Raw genomic sequence first — 9315 nt, 5'->3', positions numbered from 1 at the left:
TCATGTCTTTTTATATATTAAACTAGTTAGTGACATCGTATTAAAAAAGAGTGTCTGTTTTATTTTCTACATCTTTTCTTTATGTATATAAAAATGTTTTTTTTTTTACAATTACTTAGTGGTATAATAAATGAATGTAATTTCTTTCCTGATTATGTTAATAAAAAAATATATAAACCCTGAATACAGACGTCTTCTCCTTCATTTAGCATCACTACATGTATGTGGTAAGGTATGGCTGAAGAAAAGTTAATGAAACGTGTATATTACACACCTGCCCACCCTGGTTCTTTTGGCGGAGTAGATAGATTACAGAGGGGTATGGAAAGTGAAACTGGTAAGAAGGTCCCAATTGAAAAGGTTCGAGACTTTTTATCAGAACAAGATGCATATTCTTTACATAAACCAGCGAGAATAAGAGTTCCTAGAAATAGAGTGTTCGTCACCAGACCTCTAAAACAGTTTCAAGCAGATCTTTGTGATATGCAGAGTTTATCCAAAGAAAACGACGGCTACAATTATTTATTAACCGTTATTGACGTATTCTCCAAAAGAGCCTACGTCAGAGTTTTAAAAAGGAAAACAGCGTCCGATGTCGTAACAGCTTTCGAGTCTGTTTTAAGGGAGAGCGGGGTTCCAAAGAAACTTCAAACTGATGACGGTAAAGAATTTTTCAACAAATCATTCAGAGCGTTAATGGATAAAAACGGAATTGAACATTTTTCCACAGCTAGTGAAATAAAAGCCTCGGTGGTTGAGAGGTTTAATCGTACGTTAAAATCAAGAATGTGGAGATATTTCACAGCAAACAACACTCTCCGCTATGTAAACGTGCTTCAGGATCTGGTCAAAAGTTACAACCACAGCTATCATTCGAGTATTAAAATGGCCCCTGTGGAAGTCATTGCTACTAACGTTTTTCAGGTGTTTCAAAATTTGTACGGGACCAATTCCAAACGCTGCACAAAACTCAAGATGGCGTTTAAGCAGGGTGATCATGTCAGAATATCGAAAGTGCGTGGAGTGTTTGACAAAAAATATGAACAGAGTTTCACGGATGAAATCTTTACAGTTACAGAAGCGTTACAACGATCGCCTCCCGTATTCAAGCTGAAAGATTTAGACGGAGAACCCGTCCGAGGTTCTTTTTACACGGAGGAGCTTCAAAAGGTAAAAATGTCGAAAAACAAAATGTATCAAGTGGGTGAAATATTGGGCAAACGCACCGTTCGGGGGGTCAGACAGGTCTTAGTACGATGGAAAAATTGGCCTGAGAAATTCAACACCTGGGTGAAAGCCGATGACCTGCGTGATGTATAAAGCAAATGCTGCTCTCCGGAGGGTTGAGATTGCACCATGGATCGTATGGCCGAGGACCAAGGGTTTCATCTGACGCTACCATCCAATGCAAGCGTTGATGTTTTTAAGGATAATAGCATATCTAGTTTCCGGGTGGATTTAGCCGAACCTATTAATTTACAAGGTCACTGGCAGGTGGCTTTAACGGAGGTTTCATACCCTCACACATGGCATAACGTCCCCTCAGAAAATGCTTATTTTGAATGGCGGAAAGCGGATGAGGAAAAATTCCAGCGCGTACAGATTGGAAACGGTTACTACAGTAATTTGAATCAGCTTATCACAGAGATTGAAGCCCATCTGAGAAAGATAGATTCTGATATTTATTTCAAAGTCAACCGAACGGCCAATATACTCCAATTTCAAGCCGGAGCTCAGAACCACCTACGTTTTCCCGCTCCAATTGCATACATGCTTGGAATGGAACCAGGAAAATGGGTCAAATTCGACCACTGGCACGCCCCTAACCCTATCGATTTTAGGGCTGGGTTCTACCATCTGTTTTTATACAGCGACGTTGTTGCCTCACAGATGGTGGGCGACATTCATGCACCGCTATTGCGGACCGTTCAGGTCCGAGGTTCTTTTGGGGATGTTATAACTGAAATCTTCCATAAACCGTACTATATTCCTGTCGCCAAGAAACACATTGAGAATATACAAGTTGAAATTAAAACGGATCAGAACACCCCGGTGAAATTTACATACGGAAAGTGCATTGTGAAGCTGCATTTCAGACCCGCTGCCTCACATCGAGCGTTTAGATGAAAACAGAATATGCATATAAAAAAACACCGGACTGCGGCTGGAATCATTCATAGCAGTGCTTTCAGTCGTATCAGCACCGCTTAAGCGCTGTAAAACGCGAGAAGGAAAATAAATAAAAAATCTAGAAAACATGGTTTTCCTGAGAGAGGACCCACACCGTTTCATATCCTATTACCAGAGCCAGGTCGGGGGCGCTTTACCAGGTTTCTATGGCGCTCCTGTTATGTACGGGCGGGGGATTGGATCCATATTTTCAAAACTATTCCGTTTCGTATCGCCCCTAGTTAAATCCGGCTTCGCGATAGCGAAACCCCATCTGAAAAGGGCGGCCACAAACATTGCTTCAGACGTCATAGGTAAAGCAATGACCAAAATAACAGGTGTGAATAACCAGGAGGGGTCAGGGGTGATGGTTTTGTCGAGAAGGGCTAAAAAGCGACCTCCGGGGCAACGTGCGCAACGTGCTTGGCGCTCACATAAACTCGCACCGCGGAGGAAGAAGAAGCCAGTTCGCAACAGCAAGCCTAGGAGTAGGAAGTCTGCTGCGAGCAAGGATATATTTAACTGATTTAGTATTTTAATTAAAAAACCAATCATGGCTCTTTACATCAGAAATCATCAGAATGTACCCTGGCCGAACTGGATCTTTTCACGGTCCCTATGACTCAACTATCTGTGGAAGATAAGATTTACACCGAAATACTACCGGTGTCAGCTATTACAGACACGGGGCCTATTGAGTTCTTTATCCCCGGAGATGGAGAAAAATACCTGGATCTGAACGACACCTTGCTTCATGTTCGTCTACAAATTACCAACGCAGACGGGAGCAACTTGGCTAATGATGCAGCCGTCGGACTGATAAATTACCCTCTGAATACAATGTTCAGTCAATGCGACGTTATGCTGGGAGATAGGTTAATTTCACAGAGTAGCGCGACTCATCCTTACAGGGCCATCATTGAAACGTTACTCAATTATTCAGAAGATACTTTAAAGAGTCAATTTAGCGCAGGTCTCTTTTACAAGGATACAGCTGGAGCAATCGATTCTATTGTTATGTCAGATGGTCCTAACTTGGGTATGAACCGCAGAGCTTCATTCACCGCTAATTCAAGGGAATTACACCTGATGGGACCGCTTCACGCTGATATATTCTTTTGCGAAAGACTCCTATTAAACTCTGTCGACATGAGAGTTAAATTGACCAGAGCTAGCGATGCATTCTCTCTGATGGGACCTCGTGATTCAACCTTCCGACTGAAAATTCTAGGGGCTTCTCTATTTGTGAAAAAAGTTTCAGTCTCCCCGGCTATCCGGCTCGGTCACGCTTCAGCATTAATGAGAGGAAACGCTCTATATCCACTTTCCCGCGTGAACGTGAAAACATATTCTATCCCAGAAAATTCCAGGATATGTACACAGGAGAATCTGTTTCTGGGTACTTTACCGCGATACATAGTTTTAGCTCTGGTTGATCATGAAGCGTTCACAGGCCGGAGAAGCATGTCACCTTTCAACTTTAAGCATATGGATGTAGAATATTTAGCTCTCTGCAAAGATGGCAGACAGGTGCCTGCCAAAGCGTTTCAACCTCAATTCAATAATGGTATTTCAGTGAGGGAATATTACAACATGTTCACCGCTACAGGTCGTCATTTAAAAGACCTTCCTTTAAGCATTGCTCGTGAGGAATTTAACGAAGGCTACTCCCTGTTTGTTTTTAATCTTACCCCGAGCGAGGACGCTGACGCTCTATCCCCGGTGTGTAATGGGAATTTGAGACTGGAAATGAGGTTCCGAGTTCCTTTGCCTCACACTACCACCCTCGTTGTGTACGCATGTTACGATTCAATTTTGGAAATCGACTCAAAAAGGCAGGTCTTGATGGATTTTTATTAAAAACATGGATAACCACCAAATCGAGAATTTGATGCATCATCTCCTGGGGGATTTATTTCACGGCGTCTGGGCATCTGATCAACTCCCCCTGCTGAAGCGCACATACGAAGGACCGGCCTATTTCATCGTAAACACTCATCCTTCACACATGCCTGGAGAACACTGGCTAGCTTTGACTCTGGAGAATGATCAAGCCACCTTTTTCGACTCTTATGGATTCAGCCCTGATTTTGAATTTTATCCACCAAGCATAGTGACATTTTTGAAAGATAGATCCTCTAAAATATTGTATCATAATCGTCAACTTCAAGACACTCTATCCGTCGTGTGCGGTCATCACTGTGTTTATTATCTGTGTCATAAAGCCTGTGGGCTTTCAGTGCATGACATACTGGCTACCTACCGCGATGACGTTTATGAAAATGATGTCATGGTTTATGATTTTGTGAAAAAGTATCAGAATTGTAATAAAAATAGGGCCTCGTGCTCGTTTATTCACGGAACCTGCTCTTTACAAATGTTTAAAGATTGTTACAAGCTGTAACTTGTCTAAAATAAAAACACTGTTCACATGAATAATTTTAAACATTAAAGTTTTCTTTATTACAAATCCATTTCTCCAGTTTTTATTTCATACAGACTTTTAGGGTGAAAATTTCAACCATGCAGGGGTTATGTTGACTCTCTTGCTTCGAGCACGGCCATTTTCAGGGGCGGGATGCTCAAAGTCTATTCCGGAGAATTTAGGGGACAGCACAATTTTTCCTTTTCGTTTCACGACGGGCTTATCTTTGTTCTTCTCCAATACACTCGCTTCTGCCATGCCTCTGTATTGGTCACGAGCTTGCGGATTACTGACTGACGACACGGGGATGTTTAACTCCTTCAAGACAGCCATGAACGGGATCCAGCCTACAGGTTCCTGGGTTTGTGTTTTCCTCTTAAAGGGGAGCAAAAGATTTTTCAGCAAATCAACCAGATGTGAACCCCCCATCACACGATCGCGATAAACAAATTCGCCTTTCGAAGTCCAACTCGTACCGACGTGCATTAACCTTTTCAGTATGTATTCAGCATTTTTGCGATCTCTGTTAGGCAGAGCTCTTAAAACCTCGATAGCGGTCTGATCCAATTCAGCAGGAGAGGCTGTAAAACCGTTAGAAGCAGAGCCAGCCTCATTATTTCCAGGCACAGGGTCACGTTGCACATTTAAAGTCACCTGGGGTTCGTCCTGCTGACCCTGCTTCATCAGAGTGAGATATCTCTGTAACAGAGCGTTGTACCTTTTAATTTTTTCATAAGAACTCAGTCCCGGTTCATTCAGTATCTCTCTCATTTTGGAGTCCAAATCCTCTTCGGCCGTCTGTCTGATGGAAGGCTCTGACGGGATCAAACGTTTGAACTGATGCGGTGAAACCAGATACATCTTTTGTGCAGTCCTAAGAGACATTTTCTCTCATCTCCTGATGACACCTCCCAACACCTCTCCTAATAAAGGCGCGACGACGCTCAGCAAGGGAAGAACAGGTAGTCCTTCGATGAATTTAATCTTTTTATTCATTTTCTGCAATTCAGAATACATACTTTGAAAACAGGTGTAAATCCAAACAATATTTACAGGAACAACATCCATAACATGGTTACAATTCTGCAAAACAGTTTTAACAAAAAAAGATTTTCCACAGCCACTCGGCCCTGCTATTAGAAGTGAAAAAGGGGTTTTGAATCTAGGATCGAATTCAACCTCCTGTGTTTCATGGGAGAGAGACATTTTTTTTTCCCCCCACAGTTAACCTTTTAATAGCCAAATGGAAGGGTTGTCCCATCAGGAAAAAGCCTTCTTTTATCATAAACGACGCGCACCTTTTTCTGAAATGCTGCATTTTGAAGCTGGAAGCTCCTTTTATTCCTTCTGATGGTGTGCTGTGGAGCCTGTAAAACATCCCCTGTAGAACCTTGCAGATAACCTTCTACCAGGTCTTTCACGCTGTCAAAATTCACCCTCTCACTGCACTGATGAGTCTGAGTGATGCCTTTAAACTTCATCACCACTTGTTTTCGGTGTCTGGTCTGGTAAGCGTAGCTCTTTGGGCCTGCGGAGACATACTCTTGTATAAAATCACCTGATAATTCATCAGTCAAGTCCCCCAGAAGGTTACCGAGCTTGAGGGAGGTCTGACCCGGTTTAACCACATAGATCAGACTGTCCGTGTCAATGTACAGAACGCGATCCTGAAGTTGCTCAAGACAGGTGTACAATTTCAGACGAGCATGAGCAGTTGTAAAGGCAGCAATGAAGACGTTATTCACCTTGTTGGTTGGAGAAATACAACGCTTGCTGTATTTCCACTGAACCATGCACATTTCATCATTCAGGAAGTGAAAGTAGCTGACTGCGTATTTACCTGAAAAAAGGAAGTTAAAAAACTCTTCGGGCTCGCTCACAATGCTTGTCTGAGCCAAATCATTTCTCTGTGCAAATTTGCCCCAAAAACTGTTCAGACACAATTTAGCAACTTGTCTTTTAGCCGGATTCACCTCAATCTTACGTACATCTAGTTGGATGCCCTGCTCACGTTTGTAGTCTGCCACATATTTCAAACGACTTTCCTCATCCGTAGCTTCAGCAGGAAAACCTGAAGCTTCCTGTTTACCCTTCAAAAAAGTGTGGATATATGGTTTAAAGATTGAACTGCTCTGTTTTTCAAAATGCCAGACCTCAGTGATTTTAGCAAGCCTATATCCCAGCTCAAGAGCCTTGTTGAATTCCACACTTACCCATACACCTGTTAGCGCTCTCTCTTGGTCAGAGTGGGTACAAGGGCCCGTCTGGTAGTTCAACTCAGCGCAAGCCCGGCACAGTGTGAACACCAGTTTACCGGTAGCGGTCCTGTACGGCAAAACGGGAAAAAACAGACCACGAGGCGGGTACACGGTCGCTCTGATAAGTCCAAAGTAGCTACGGGGATCGTCGAAATCTTTGCATATGATTTCGGGATGGCCTAGTGGATAGCTGCAGCTAGCATTCACAAACGGATACAGAGATGTGAAGTCTACATAATGCACAGATTCTTCGACCCCTGCAGTGTACCTCAGCCTGAGGGCACTGGTTCTACCCCCAAACAGAGCGTTCCGCGGGCAAAGAGGTGCCGGGGCACTGAAACAGTCCAGAAACCTTTTGAGACCAGAGTGTGACGCCTTCATTAAATCCCAGCTATGCTCCCACATAACCTCCAGGCGCACCCCGTAAACCGACTGCAATACCCTGGCTCTCTCGATGGTAGCTGCATGGAACCTTTCATAGCAGACTCCTCTGAGCGGGCACGTCTGGTCGGCTGGAAAACATTCAGGACAACCATGGTAAAAGCAGCCATTAAACTCAAATACAGTTCGAACGCCTCGGACCTCCGCGTATCCGTCCACATAATACGGCCCCAGTTTCATTTCACCTCGGTTAAGAGCATGTTGAATGAAAATGCCCCGTTCAGCAGCTACCCACTCCAGCCATTGAATGGAGGCGTCTGAAAAAGTCTTGCACTGACGCCGTAAGCGGGCAACTACAGGCCTCTGCTGTTTTTAGAGTTTTAGCACAAATTCAGGGGTGAAAGGCTGTGTTTAGCACAAGGGGCTAGCACTTTTATTGTTCAAGTTACCTGTTTTTATTGCTATGTGTTTCATTGTTTGCTGGATGGGCTTTGTGTGTTATAAGAGGGCAACTACAGGCCTCTGCTGTTTTTAGAGTTTTAGTCTGAATTCTGAGGTAAGGCTTTGAATAGCAGTTTCAGTCATTGTGGCCTGCTTGCAGAAGTATATATCTTCCATTGCTGTTATTACAATATATTTTATTTATTTGTTTCAGCGCCAACAACTGCTGAACTACAAGACCTAGATTTTACACTAACGGATATTGGTAAGATGTGATTCAGCCTTGTATTAAAGTATATTTTTATTAAAATCACAGTCTTTAAAATACTAATACTATGTTTCAACCATTGTTATTTTTCTGTATTCCAGATCTTACCGACAAAGGGTTAATTGACGAGCGTTACGGTTGTCCGAACCAGCCAAATCAGAATGACTTCCACAAAGAGCTAGCGGTGATACAGCCTGGATCGAGCAGAACGCAAACGTCCCGCGCTGAAAGATTGTGTCCGAAGCCATTCAACCCAAGTGTGTTCCACGGAGAGCTAGCGGTGACACAGCCTGGATCCAGCAGAACGCAAACGCCCAGTGAAGCAAGATTGTGTCCGAAGCCAGTCAAACTAAGTGTGTTCCACGGAGAGCTAGCGGTGACACAGCCTGGATCGAGCACAACGCAAACGCCCCGTAAAGGAAGATTGAGTTTAGCTAAAAGGAGGCTCCCAGCAGAAATAGCTGCTCAGAACACATCAACACCAAAGCGGCAGAGGACTGAAGAACATAACGGGTCAGTTGTTGTAATAAGTTCTCCAGAGACATCAGAGCACCACGATCGCTTCCCCGAGGAAGCTCCCCGGCTCACCACGTCACACGGCCTCCCTCGAAACGTTAATCAGGGGATAACGCTTCCTGCAGCACGTAAGTTAACTATTATAAGTCTCAAACTAACTCTGATGGTACATTTTCTGAATTAGTCCGGCTCATTTAGTGTATTTATTCATTTACCCACAGTAACACCCCGCCGTGACATTGTTGCTCAAGCACTCTTTACGGCTGGAATACAGCCTCATCCCGATACATTTGGCCAGACGGACGGTAAGCATGCAAGTGTTCTATGCTATATGTTATTATTATTTATTTATCATTTCTTCTTCTTCATGTATTACCTTGTTTAAAAAAGGTTGTCTCTCCCTGCTTACTATTTCTACAGTAACAATTCAGTCTGTACACCAGAATAATGACGCCGAGCTAATAGCAGCAGCAGCAGAAGCGGAAACAGCAGCATCAGAAGCATCAGCACATGATCGGTCTCGTCCTGCCTCATCTGCTCAGCACCCTGGTGAGTTTGTGGTGCTGTTGGTAACACACTGGCAGTGAAACGGTAGGGTTGCAGTTCTAAACTGCAGCCCTTGTAACCCTTAGCCTATTTTTATTTATTCTTTTCTGTCATCTTTTTCTTTTCGTGTATTACCCCCGTTTTAAAACTCTGTCACCGTCTGCTTATTTTAATTTGTAGTAGCACAGGTCATCCGCCGTGACGCAGGAAAACACAAGAAGAGGCGGAGTCTCAGAAGCCTGTGTTCGTCAGTCCTGAGAGTTCAGCAAAACTTCAAGCAGTTAATCATCAAAGCGGATGCGGCTGGTCCA

At 43.6% G+C, this 9315-nt stretch overlaps 1 long non-coding RNA gene across 1 annotated transcript; it reads left to right on the top strand.

The window, feature by feature from the left end:
* The first annotated feature begins 7581 nt into the window (after window positions 1-7581).
* On the top strand, window positions 7582-8226 carry LOC118564330. Its single transcript, XR_004931768.1, has 2 exons — window positions 7582-7939; window positions 8044-8226. It is a non-coding gene; the product is annotated as an uncharacterized LOC118564330 (long non-coding RNA).
* Window positions 8227-9315: the final 1089 nt, after the last annotated feature.

Source organism: Fundulus heteroclitus, chromosome 10 (assembly GCF_011125445.2).
Source record: "Fundulus heteroclitus isolate FHET01 chromosome 10, MU-UCD_Fhet_4.1, whole genome shotgun sequence".
Classification (NCBI taxonomy): Eukaryota; Metazoa; Chordata; class Actinopteri; order Cyprinodontiformes; family Fundulidae; genus Fundulus; species Fundulus heteroclitus.
Note: the sequence above shows the minus strand (reverse complement) of the source record. Positions and strands in the feature narration are given on the sequence as shown.